Raw genomic sequence first — 12,637 nt, 5'->3', positions numbered from 1 at the left:
AGAGAGTCGGCGGTTATTAAAAGGACCTAGTTTAATTCTAGTCTGGTTTGAGAGTTTGAATGTTGGTTCTGTTCCCGGGAGCTCCGGCCGTTCCCGAGCTGTGTATTTCTCCTTAGCCGGTCAATTTAGACCTGCACTGAGCAGCCAAGCGCAAGACGGTCACTGCCATGGAATTGGTATTCGCTCTCAAACGACAGGACCGCACTTTCTATGGAAGCAAAGGCTCTTCGAAGTGCCACCCACCGCCTCACAGGGAGGGGGGGGGGGGGAGGGTGCCGGAGGGAGATATCGTTGATTTACATTTTGTTCTGTATAGATAGATATTTTCGCCAATGTCTATATGTTTTAAGTCCGCATATGCACGATGGATGGTATATCCTTTTAGTTTCAGAATTATAGACATTTATCATCGAAGCTTCCAGCACGGAAGGAGGCCACTTTGGCCCATCGTGTCCGTGCCGGCCAACAAAAGGTTATCCAGCCTAATCCCACAGGTTACGGCACTTCAAGTGCACATGGTAAGGGTTTCTGCCTCGACCACCCATTCAGGCAGTGATTTCCAGACCCCCACCCTCTGCGTGAAGAAATTTCCCCTCTAAACCTTCTGCCAATTACTTTGAATTTATGTCCCCTGTGCTCACGGAAATAGGCCGTTTACGGCACAACTCTTTTGAGGAAAACATAATAAATTAATCCAAGTGCTCCCCCACGATCTGGGGGACACTCCAAACACTTTTCACGTGCCCTTTTTTTTTGATGATTTTTGTGGGGGGTTTTTTGGGCAGTAAAACCATAATTTACAAGTGTCCCCTATAAAAGGGGAGGGGGACACTAAAACCCAGCAATTAAAACAAATTAAACTTTAAAACATATAAAATCATATTAAAATTTGGTTGCCGGGGGTGACGATGCACTCCAGTCCCTCCGGCGCCCACCTCTCGCGGAAGGCCGCGAGCGTACCGGTGGACACCGTGTGCTCCATCTCTAGGGACACCCTGGCCTGGATGTAAGCATGGAAGAGAGGCAGGCAGTCAGGCTGAATGACCCCCTCTACCGCCCGCTGCCTGGACCAGCTGATGTCACCCTTGGCCATGCCCAGGAGCAGTCCTACAAGGAGGCCTTCGGACCTACCCGCTCCCCTCCGCACAGGGTGCCCAAAGATCAGGAGTGTGGGACTGAAGTGCAGCCAGAAATTGAGGAGCAGCCCCTTGAAATAATGGAACAGGGGCTGCAACCTCATACATTCACTAAAAACATGGAACACGGACTCTTCCAGACTGCAGAAATTGCAGGCGGCCTGGGAGCCCGTGAACCGGCTTAAACATTTTATTGCATGGGACTGCTCCATGCACCACCCTCCAGGCCAAGTCCCCGATAAATAATGGGAGAACTCCCGCGTAGAGTGCACTGCATCGGGGACCCCCGCCTCCTCCGGACCGCAAGATGGTACGCCATGGCATGTCCGGATGGCAGACGAGGATGGCAAAGTTGAGAGTGTGCAGGAGCAGCCCGTACAGGAAACCCCTCTGCACAGAACTGAAAGGCACGGAGGGGATTTCTCCGAGGCGGCTCAAGTTGTGAGGCGCCGGCTCCCGAGGGAGGTTCCGGGGTTTGGCGCCGATGAGGAATTCCGTCCGGACGGGGGTCAGTTCGGACGGGATCTCCCCATGTGCTTGAGCCTCCTCGACACACCTAACGGAGTCAGAGCCCAGAGCTGTTTTTAGTGACTCGATGGCATCGGCCACGCGGCCAGTATGTCTGGCGCCATCCAGCCCGCTCCTCCGCCATCGAGCAGGTCCCTGACCCTGGTCACCTCACCAGCCACAGCCCTCTCGTCCGACTGCCACATGAAACCTCGGCCGTGGAGGTACGGATTCCCGAGCAGCGGCTCCTGCAGGACAGCCGCCACTCCAGCCGGTGGAGAGCTGCGCTTGGTGGAGACTTTGTTCCAGACTCTGATGTGTTCCTGGTAAAAGACAGGCAGCCCCTGGATGGCGGTCCTGATGCTCCCCAAGCTCACAAACAGGAGCTGCGTGTCATAGTTGAGGCTGTGCTGCTGGCAGAAGAAATACGTCGCCAGCGCACGCCACCTAGGAGGGGGCTCAACGTAAAGGTATCTCTGCAGGGTCTGAAGACGGAAAGTCGCGAGCTGGGTGCTGATGCACACCAACGACTGACTGCCCTCCCTCAGTGGGAGACTCAAGACCGCCGCAGAGGCCCAGTGCTTCCTGTTGTTCTAGAAGAAGTCCACCAGCTTCTTCTGTATCTTGGCGACAAACGCAGGGGGAGGGGTCAAAGTGACCAGCCGGTACCACAGCATAGCGGCCACCAGCTGGTTTATGACTAGCACTCGACCCCTGTAGGACAGCACTCGGAGCATTCCTGTCCAGCGCCCTAGGCGAGTGGCGACCTTGGCCTCCAGCTCTTGTCAGTTCGCAGGCCAGGCTTCCTCGTCGGGGCTAAGGTAGACTCCCAGATAGAGGAGATGGGTCGTGCTCCAAGCAAAAGGCCTGAGCTCCTCCGGCAGGGAGTCCGCCCGCCACTGATCCACCAGGAGTCCGGAACATTTCTCCCAGTTGATCCTGGTGGAGGATGCGGACGAGTAAATCTCCTGGCACTCACACATCCTCCGCAGGTCAACAGGATCCTCTACCGTGAGGAGCACGTCATCGGCATAAGCCGAGAGGAAGACCTCCATGCCCGGCCCTTGCAGAGCCAGCCCCGTCAACCTCGTCTGCAGGAAAGGCTCCACGCAGATGGCATATAACTGGCCGGACATGGGGCATCGCTGGCGCACCCCCCTCCTAAAGCGAAGGGGCGCCGTCAAGGACCCGTTAACCTGAATCAGACACTCCGCGGCGGCGTACAAAAGTCGGATCCGGGCGACGAAATGCATCCCGAACCCAAAAGCGCGCAGAGTTCCGAACAGATAGTCGTGATCCACCCTGTCGAACACCTTCTCTTGGTCTAGAGATAGGAAGGCGACCGACAGACCAGCCTCCTGGGAGTGATGGATGAGGTCCCGGACCAGATGGATCTTATCATGGATTGTCCGGCCCTGGACCGTGTTGGACTGGTCGGGGTGGATCATGTGGTCCAGCACGGCGCCAAGGCGAGCAGATATCACCCTGGCAAAGATTTTGTAGTCCGTGCTGAGGAGGGAGACCGGGCGCCAGTTCTTAAATAGGCGGAGATCGCCCTTCTTAGGCAGCAGGACGATAACTGCCCTGTGCCAAGAGAGGAGCATCTCCCCGGTCGCCAGACTTTCCCCCAGGACCCGCGTGTAGTTGCCCCCCAGGACGTCCCAGAATGCCCTGTAGAACTCCACGGTCAGCCCGTCCAGCCCCGGGGCTTTTCCCCTCGAGAGCCGGTTGAGGGCGCTGGTCAGCTCCGCCAAGCTTAGCGGAGCTTCCAGATTTTCACCGCCCTCCGGGCTGACCTTCAGCAGATCCTCCCACAAAACTCTATGCGCTTCCTCGCTGGACGGCTCCGGAGAGAACAGAGCCCCATAATATCCTCGGGCCCTGTTGCTGACGCCCTGTGGATCCAAGATGAGAGAGCCGTCGTCGGCCAGCAGCGTCAAGAGCTGCTTATGGACACCCTGTTTTTTTTCCAGCGAGTAGAAGAAGGGGGAGCCGTGGTCCAGATCCCACAGGAATCAGATCCACGACCTAGCAAACATGCCTCGGGACCCGACAAACTGCAGGTCCTTCAGCGCAGCCTTCTTTGCTTCGTACACCGTCCGCAGGGCCGGGTCCTCGACAACTTGACCGAGACGGGATTCCAGGTCGAGCACCTCTTTTTCTAGGCGCCCGACCCTGGCTGCCCGCCCCTTGGTCGACCCCCTCACATACTCTTGGCAGAAGACACGGACGTGAACCTTGCCCACGTCCCACCATAGCCTCAAGGAGGGGAAGCCCCCCTGCTTCCTTCTCCAGTCAGCCCAGAAACGACGGAACGAGTCCTGGAACCGCTTGTCCTCCAGCAGCTGGTTGTTAACATGCCAGTACGCGGACCCCATCCTCGCGCGGAGCGAAGCGAGCTCTGCCCACACCAGGTGGTGGTCCGAACACGGCACCGGCTGCATGGAGGCCGCCAAAACACAGGAACTGTATGCTCAAGATACGTAAAGGTGGTCAATTCTGGACCATCCTACTCCAGGCCTCACCCAAGTAAAGGCGCAGGAGTCGGGATGGAGATTTCGCGAAATGTCCACCAAGTCGAAGGACCCGACCAGGTCCCTCAACTTCTTGATCGCCGTCATGCTCTGCGGGACACCGGAGCGGTCCCTCACCTCGAGAGTGCAGTTGAAATCCCATCTGAGGACAACGCAGTCACCAACGGAGCCAAGAAGAGCGGACACCTCTTCGAAGAAGCGCGTTTGCTGCGGGCCGGGCTCAGGGGCGTACACATTCACGAGATGGAGCGGCACGTCCCCCAGGCGAACCGTTACGTGCAGCAAGCGGCCTGGCACGGGCTCCTCGACCCCCAAGATCTCCGGCTGAAAATGCGGGGCCAGCAAGATGGCCACCCCACAAGAAGTGGCAGTGAGGTGGCTCATGCGAACCTCTCCTTGCCATTCCAGGAGCCACGTGGCTTCGTCTCCCGGAACGGATAGGGTTACTTGCAGGAAGCACACCACATATTTCCCCTCCCGCAGGAGCGAAAAATTGTTAAATCTACGGCGTGCCTCTCTGCCGCCGTTGATGTTGAGGCTGGCTATGGTTATCTTCATGGCAAAAGCATAGTGCAACCTCTACCTTAACCTATTGTGGGCGGGGAGGGGGAGAGGTGTCGTTTGTTGACCTCCACTCCCTCAGCAGCCCAGCGAGGAACGTTTTGAACTGGCGCAGCTCAAGGCTTTGCGCCTTTGATAAGGGCCCGCCCATGGCCATGGTTTTAGCGGCAGCACAGATGGGCCTGATGAGGAGCGCCGGCTCGGACTATTTTTCCAGGGCCAGATGGGCTCGGTTGCGGCGACCCTGGCTCTGGACCATAAAGTCCCGGAGCTCCTTTACAGGAATGAGGGGGGATTCAGCAGCAGGCACGAGGAGATCCACCGCCTCACTGGCGATGGACTCGAGATCTTCTCCCGCGCCCTCCACCGAGTCCCCATCCCCCTCCAGGAGGGCGCCGCCAGCATCCGGTCCGTCGACTGCCCGAGGTATGGCAAATGGCCCAGCCGCTGCATCCGGCCCTGGCTCTGCTCCAATCCCACCCCTAGGAGTCCCCACTGGGCTCTTTTAATTGTGGTGCTGGGTCAGGAAGCGGCAGCGGAAGGGGTTCCCCCTCCACCCCAGGCACCGGGGAACATGGAGAGACCTGGTCGAAGAACTGCTCCAGGTCCTCCAAGTCCCCCAGCTCCAAAGTTGGGGGCGAGGGTTGGTGTTCTTCCCCCTTCCCGCCGCCACCCCCCAGCCCAGCGTGCGAAGGTTCTTTAAAATTATTAAAATTTTCTTTATCTGCCGGATCGAGCAACTCCCGGGGGAAGTTGGATAATGGCTGGGCGGGCTCAGGTTCGGCCTTTTCGGCCCCGCCCGCCTCAGTCCCCGGGAAGCCCGACCCGGCAGCGATGCATTCCTCCACTGGCCCCGCGCCCCCCACGACAGGCACGCCATCCCCAGGAGGCAGAGGCTGGGCAGCCTCGACTGTCTGACCCTCCCCGGGGACAGATTCCCCCCGCCTACGGCGCAGTTTGGGGGCGCTGGTGGGGGACGCGGGACATGCGGCGGGCACCGACTCCTCCGCGGAGGGAAGTTATTCCCCCTCCGCCTCATTGGAGTGGCGCCTCCTTTTTTGTCTGGTGGGGCGCGGAGACAGGGATAACTCCATGTCTGCCGAGCCCTCCCACTCCGCCCCCCCCTTTTGCTTTTCTTGCCCGCGCCCGAGCCCCTCTGCAGTATTGGTCGAGGGCTCGGGCACGGGCTCAGGGCACCCCGCGCTCGCCGGTGACAGGGGTGGGCCGAGCGCGGTGATGGGGCTGTCCGGCGCACTGAGGGGCGCACCTCAAGGTATTTCACCTTCCTCCGTGCCTTCCTTCCACCCGGATGCTCTCCCTACCCCCCCGCCGGAGGCCATGAAGACAAAGGCCTCCGACGATGTCCGCGCATCCACGCGGACGCTACTAGGGGGAGGGGTGGTGGTGGCGCTAGCCTTGGCCGCCCTCGGTGTTTTGCCGGCCTTGGAGGTGGGGCAGTTCTTGCGAACGTGCCCCACCTCCCTACAAGCATGGCACCGCACGCCGTCCGACGTCCAAAAGACGCGGTAGGCAGTCCCCTCATGCACCACATTGAAGGTGCCCTCCATCTCTCCACCAGCGCCAGCCGGACAAAAAGCTGGTGGTGGAAGGAGAACACGTGGCGCAGGCTGTTCTCCCTGAGGCCGAGCGGTATGGGGTTAATCCCCGACCTTACCTCCCCCAGTTGATATAGGTGGGGGAGCAGGAGCTCAGCGGGAACAAAGGGCGGTACATTCGAAAGAATGACCCTCTGCGCGGTGGCCTCGAGAGGGTCCACCGGCAGGAACGCCCCGCCCACCGTGAGCCCCTTTTCACGGGCCAGGGACACTGCCCGCTCTGACTCCAGGAAGAGCACAGCCTTCGCGGACATCTTGGAGGCCGCGACAATGGCCGAGAGGCCGACTACCCCAGCCATCGCCCGCACGCACTCCTCGATGCTCATAGTGGGGTGAGTGTAGCTCTTGACCCCATGTTTTTTAGTTATTAATCTAAATGGTGGCAGGGCAGCAGGAGGCGCCGTGGCTGCGGACACCGCCTGCGCGTACGTCTTAACTGGCCCTGCCACCGACGTGGATGGGGTCGCCATCATGGGGTCCCTTTAAGGGCTACACGCACCCCAAAGTCACAGGCCTTAATGGTCTTAATAGGCCTCGTTAAATGTGTGAGCTCTTAATGAGGCACACCTCTCCCCTGGTTAACGATTGGGGAGGGGCCTTGCTCCCTCTGCTCAGTTGTCTTGATTTTTTAATTAGGAGGAAAGGGGTCTCAGGGAGAGAGGGGAGAGACAGAGAGAGAGAGAGATAGAGTGAGAGAGAGAGGGGGTGGGAAAGAGGGAAGCTGTGAGGGCAGGTCTCCCCTCACAGTGCTGGGTGGGTGTTTTGCTGGGGTGTACTCCCCAGATGGCAAAATAACACAGTCTTATTAGGTGGTCTTCGGGTGGGGGGGTTTCTGCCTCGACCACCCATTCAGGCAATGAGTTCCAGACCCCAACCCTCTGCGTGAAGAAATTTCCCCTCTAATCCTGCCAATTACTTTAAATTTATGTCCCCTGTGCTAAGGGAAATAGGCCGTTTACGGCACAGAAGGTACGGCATATTCCAGGTGAAGGTAACACTGAAACAACTAATGTAGTTACAGCAGTGACAGATAAGAAAGGTGTTGAATTAAACGGTGGGAGGAAGGCAGCATCAGGGCGGAAGGACCGTGAGGGCCTTTTGCCCTCATAGAAGGACTCCCAAGTCCTGACCAGAAGTGACCCTCAGGCAATCTCGGTTACAAACCGGTCAATGTCTGTCGAACATGTAGACATCGAAATCGATAAAGAACAGAATATGGCTCGGGAGGGGATGTAACTAATGATATAATTCAAGAATTTGAGATTGTGGCGAGCAGTAAATCTGATTGGATGTTTAAAGAGACCAATCAGAGAATTACAGAACAATGGAAATTGACTACGCAGCGAGTGAACCAATCACAATCGTTGCCTTCACCCATTCCTCATTAGCATAGGGCTGTGGGCGGAGTGTGGGGCTGCCTATATAATACGAGCTCCGAGCTAAGTTTACGTCATGTCTGGGTTGAATTGAACAAGACGATGCCTGAAGAGAAGAAATCAGTTACTGCCAAGAAAGGCGCCAAGAAAGTCATCAAGAAAACACCACCGAAGGGCGGCAAGAAGCGCAGAAAGTCGAGGAAGGAGAGTTACTCCATCTACATCTACAAAGTGATGAAGCAGGTTCACCCCGACACCGGCATCTCCTCCAAGGCCATGGGCATCATGAACTCTTTTGTGAACGATATTTTCGAGCGCATCGCGGGTGAGGCTTCCCGCCTGGCCCATTACAACAAGCGCTGCACCATCAGCTCCCGGGAGATCCAGACTGCCGTGCGCCTGCTGCTGCCCGGGGAGCTGGCCAAACACGCCGTGTCGGAAGGGACAAAGGCGGTGACCAAGTACACCAGCTCCAAGTAAAACACCACGTTGTCCTGACAGAACAAACCCCAAACACAACGGCTCTTTTAAGAGCCACCCACAACCTCTCTGAAAGAGCTGCACAAATGCGTCATCCTTTAACCTCAAATTACTGTAGTTATTTCCTGAGCAAGTGTTTTTGACAACATTTAAAGATCCAGGATAGATTTAGATACGAATTTTCAGATAAGCGGTTTTACTGTCCGGTTCAGCCTTAGCTTCTCTGATGAATTTCCCTCCCAGTAAACTACAAACACTCCCTGGTCGCCTGTCGACGAATTATGGTCTTGTTTTAAGGGTTGAGACTCAGACTTTACTCACCTCATTATTTCTCAAGCCCTTTTCAATAAAAAAAAAATTCTAGTTAGTCAACCCGCTTATTACCCGGGGCCTGCGTGTGCAACAACCCAGAATGGGAGTTCTTACAGAGACCAGAACGGGGCAGTTTGAACACTCTGCCCCTCTTCTCTTTTCACAGAAGGACTTCCAGTTCTGGTCTCACTCCCGCCTGTGCGGAGGATCGATCCATGATCTGTGATTCCCAAATTGTACAAAGATTGAGCTGCAATGTGTCCCGTTACAGAATGTTTGAAAGTCAACCCGAATTTAATCCTGATTGTAACATCCTGGAATTTGGAAGGCAATATGGAATAAAATGTGTTTGGAAATCTTTAGCTAATGATGAATTTATTAACATAATCAGCATTGTAAAAATTATTGGCGGGGTTTTTGAAATTGAAGATTCGTTGGAAGTCGAACAATAATTTTCGCCCTCTTTTCAGTGGCAGGCTAAGCAGATGGTGATTGGTCATCGGAAAAGACCAATGAAATGCAACGCAGAGCGACCAATCACAAGTTCACTCCCTGCATCCCTCCAGAATGTATAAGAAGAACAGATGTGGGAGGAGTTTCGCATTCTTTCTCTGAATCTGTGGATTGTGGAAATGTCTGGAAGAGGAAAAACCGGCGGTAAAGCTCGGGCCAAGGCCAAGTCTCATTCCTCCCGGGCCGGATTGCAGTTCCCGTGTTCACAGGCTTCTGCGAAATGGGAACTACGCTCAATGTGTGGGTGCCGGAGCCCCGGTCTACATGGCTGCTGTGCTCGAGTATTTGACCGCTGAAATCCTGGAGCTGGCCGGCAACGCGGCCCGCGACAACAAGAAAACCCGCATCATCCCCAGACACCTGCAGCTGGCCATCCGCAACGACGAGGAGCTCAATAAGTTGCTGGGAAAGGTGACCATCGCTTAGGGCGGGGTGCTGCCGAATATCCAGGCTGTGCTGCTGCCGAAGAAAACCACCACTTCGTCCAAGTAAAGCGGACAAGATTTAATTTAATAACCCAAAGGCTCTTTTCAGAGCCACCCACAGTATCTGTGGAAGGGCTGTTTACTGACTTAATGGAGTCAGAGCCCTTGAATTCATGTACCGATAGATTGGCCTGTTTCAGACCTGTAAACATCGAAAATAGGTGTAGGAGTAGGCCATTCGAGCCTGCACCACATTCAATAAGATCATGGCTGATCTTTCACCTTAGTACCCCTTTCCTGCTTTCTCTCCATATCCCTTGATCTCTTTAGCCGTAAGGGCCGCATCGAACTCCCTCTTGAATATATCCAACGAACTGACATCAACAACTCTGCCGTAGGGAATTCCACAGGTTAACAACTCTGAGTGAAGAAGTTTCTCCTCATCTCTGTCCCAAATGCCTTACCCCTTATCTGTATGGGGGAGTTTTCAGTTCCCGGTCTCTGCTCACACATACACTCTTCCAGTTAACAGCGAATAATTGAACTACAGTTGTCACTCAACAATTGTATAAATACCGCCACCGGTTCCTTAAATATTCTTTAATCTGTCTATGAAAACTAGAGAGTCGGCGGTGATGAATTAATGCTTGTAATAAAAGGGCCTAGTTTAATTCTGGTCTGGTTTGAGATAATTTGAATGCTGCTTCTGTTCCCGGGCTGTGTATTTCTCTGCTAAGCCGGTCAGTTTAGACCGCACTGCCTCAGCTAGCGATGTACACACACACAGGACCCGGGTCAATTGCAGTACTTCCCAGATCTGCCTGCCCCCATTCTCCGGCAACACCGAATGGGGAAATCTGTGCTCTGCCCCGGGGAACTCGGGGTCAGAGCGACGCAAAGCCGATGTCAGTTTCTGAAGATATTAAATGACTCATTAGTTAATATTAGTCAATAACTCCCATGTGAACAGAGTTGGTATATGAACATACGATCAGTAATCAGTCCCACACCCTCTGCCCGTCCCTAGAGTGGGTTAATGAACAACACGAAGTTCTGGTTATAGGAGATCGCAGCTCTTTCCTTTGCTGATTTGGTGGCTCTGAAAAGAGCCTTTGTTGCACTTGGTGCTGAAGCTTCGAGCCGAGGCAGGGGGAGTCTAGGCGCGCTCCCCGCGGATGCGGCGGGCCAGCTGGATGTCTTTGGGCATGATGGTGACTCGCTTGGCGTGGATGGCGCACAGGTTGGTGTCCTCAAAGAGCCCCACCAGGTAAGCCTCGCTGGCCTCCTGCAAGGCCATGACGGCCGAGCTCTGGAAGCGCAGGTCGGTCTTGAAGTCCTGAGCGATCTCCCGCACCAGGCGCTGGAAGGGCAGTTTGCGGATCAGCAGCTCGGTGGATTTCTGGTAGCGGCGGATTTCCCTCAGAGCCACGGTGCCGGGTCTGTAGCGATGAGGCTTCTTCACTCCGCCCGTGGCCGGAGCACTCTTCCGGGCCGCTTTGGTCGCCAGCTGTTTGCGAGGAGCTTTCCCTCCGGTGGATTTGCGCGCTGTCTGCTTGGTCCTGGCCATTTTCTGAACGGATCTCAGCACAATCTGGGACACAGGGACTGGTAATGCAGAGCCTCCTCTCGGGCCTCCTTTTAAAGTGTGTGAGGGTCCGCCCCGGGGCTGTGATTGGCTGCAGCCCGACCGCCAATCAAGTTTGAACCAAGCACCGAGAGTGAAAATGAAGGGCGGGGATTACTGGATCCTGATTGGCTGAACTGAAACTGACAGTTGGTCAATTTCAAAAAGCCCGCCAATTTCAGAATATCAACCAACAGAGATTAAATAAACTCTAATTTCCCGCCAGCAATTTAAGAATCCCAATCTTTATAACGGCGATTGTGCCCCATTATAAGTCACCAATCCCACTCTCTGCAACATTCCGGTTTGAATTCTGTTCCATTCCCTGATCGGTCTGTACCGGGCGGGAATAAATCCCCGGTCACTGCTTCCTGTAAACACAAGTCCCGCATCGATCCCGCCAGTGCCGTCCCGTTTAACCGATTCTCAGAAACCTCACAACATGACAGGAATTAGCTATGAGGGGAGACTGTAATGTCTGGGTAAAGGGGACTGTGTATCCCGCCCGGTAATTGTGACTGTCAGCCGGAGTATCTGATCTCTCATATTTACAATAGTTGTAAAATATTTAATAATTCCCATACTCCAACAGCGACTACACTCCAAAAGTACTTAATTGGTCTTGAGATGTTCGGTGGGCGTGAAAGGCGCTATATAAATCCAAATATTTTTTTCCATTAATTAAACAGCCGAAACCATTTCCCAACCAAACTGTCCGCATTCCCATCCCCAGGTCGCTGCTCTCTCTATGAGGCGGTGGGTGGCTCTTAGAAGAGCCTTTGTGTTGTGTTTGGGGGGGGAAGGGTCGAGTTAATCAGCCGCCGAATCCATAGAGAGTGCGGCCCTGCCGCTTCAGAGCGTACACCACATCCATGGCAGTGACCGTCTTGCGCTTGGCGTGTTCAGTGTAGGTGACTGCATCTCGGATCACATTCTCCAGGAAAACCTTCAGCACCCCGCGGGTCTCCTCGTAGATCAGGCCCGAGATCCGCTTGACACCGCCACGGCGAGCCAGGCGGCGGATGGCTGGTTTGGTGATGCCCTGGATGTTATCACGGAGCACTTTACGGTGCCGCTTAGCTCCGCCTTTACCCAGTCCTTTGCCTCCTTTACCTCTTCCAGACATGATGATTCTTCACTCAAACAGTCGCTGAATGAGACGCGACCGCCTCCCGGCTCCTTTTTATAGAGCCGGAGCCGACCTGACTGAGAAAGTGCAGAGTGAGAGAGGCGGGAAGGGGAGGAGACAGAGTCAAGATTGACAGACAGAGCAGAGAGCGGCCTCTGACCTTCCAGCTCCTCCTCCAGCTTTCTGCAGCCGCCAATTTCAAACCGTTTCCCGACAATAGAACCGAAACACAGCGCTCCGCACAAACCTTTAGTCTCGGAATTCATCTTCAAGGCTTCCAGGAACCAGAAGTTTTAAATAAGGTCCCGTTACAATTAACAGTCGCGAATATTCCCGTCTATATACAGATCCTTCCCTGTCAATCTCAGACCTTGTTCCATCTCCCCACACTTCCTCTCACAGACGGGTTCAGCAGTTTACAAAC

At 55.0% G+C, this 12,637-nt stretch overlaps 1 long non-coding RNA gene across 1 annotated transcript in view; it reads left to right on the top strand.

The window, feature by feature from the left end:
* Positions 1-12,637, top strand: part of LOC139273850 (uncharacterized) — a 697,517-nt gene that overhangs the window by 28,810 nt on the left and 656,070 nt on the right. The window lies entirely within an intron of this gene.

This window comes from Pristiophorus japonicus, chromosome 9, assembly GCF_044704955.1.
Source record: "Pristiophorus japonicus isolate sPriJap1 chromosome 9, sPriJap1.hap1, whole genome shotgun sequence".
Lineage (NCBI taxonomy): Eukaryota > Metazoa > Chordata > Chondrichthyes > Pristiophoridae > Pristiophorus > Pristiophorus japonicus.
The sequence above is the reverse complement of the archived record's forward strand: the minus strand, read 5'-3'. Positions and strand labels throughout refer to the sequence as shown.